The sequence below is a fragment of the Halyomorpha halys genome, unplaced genomic scaffold, assembly GCF_000696795.3.
Source record: "Halyomorpha halys isolate HHAL.00 unplaced genomic scaffold, Hhal_1.1 Scaffold1750.1, whole genome shotgun sequence".
NCBI classification, from domain to species: domain Eukaryota; kingdom Metazoa; phylum Arthropoda; class Insecta; order Hemiptera; family Pentatomidae; genus Halyomorpha; species Halyomorpha halys.
In genome coordinates this window covers 7,134-8,144 of record NW_027110658.1, presented here as the reverse complement: position 1 = coordinate 8,144, position 1,011 = coordinate 7,134, and positions in this window count along the sequence as shown.

Sequence of the window (1,011 nt, the reverse complement as noted above, 5' to 3'; positions counted from 1 at the left end):
TATATAATTAGTGTTATTAATTACAGTTAAACATCCTAAAAAGAAATACCAGAGGGAGTGTACGGGAATTTTTGACCAAGTGGAGAGAAGCCAAAAATCTATATAGGCAGAAGAAGAGAGCACAGGAAAAAGAAAACCTTAAAAAGTTGCTAGAATCCTGGGAGAAAAAAGAATCCAGAAAGTTTCACAACGGTGTAAAAGAAATAAAAAAGGGATTCCAAGCCAACACTGGATTATGTAAAGGGAAAGAAGGTGAGCTGATTGGCGAAAAAACGTTAATTCTTGAAAGGTGGGGCCAACATTTTAGTGAATTGCTAAACACAAGAGCCACTGAGAAAAGAGCTGAAGAAAGCTTAAATCTAGATAAACTCCTAGGTAAGGAGCAGGATGGTGCAGAAGAAGTGGAAGCTCCTGAGAAGGAAGAAATTATTGAGATCATTAAATCATTGAGAAACCATAAGTCGCCAGGTCATGACTAGATAACTCCATTGATGATGAAATATGGAGGCAGTGATTTGTGGGAAGCAAGTTATGAACAATATGTTCTATACGTGATTGTTCAATATGTGCAAAAAAAATTAATAATAATAACAATACAATTTTGGAATGAAAACTATAAACTTGAATGAATACATATAATTAGTGTTATTAGTTACAGTAGGACTGAGGTGTTTTTTAAGTGTACTCTTATTGATTAAAATGAAAAAGATTACCGCTATATTGTTTCCTTGTTGGCTTTGATGTCTAGTACCATATCTATTATTTACTTCCATTGAATCTTGGTCAACACTTGAGGGTCTCTGAAAAAAATATTAATTATATTTTCAAAACATTGAAAGGACAAATATAAATAAAGTTGAATGACTACCTTTCACCAGATTTAGGCGCCTCTACTCTTAATATGTTTTATACGTCTTACTTAGCTAAAATAAAGAAATAAACAATTATAATTAGAACCTGAGCCTATCTGAAAAAAGTTTTAATCGAGTAGGCCGAAATTACGGTTAAAAA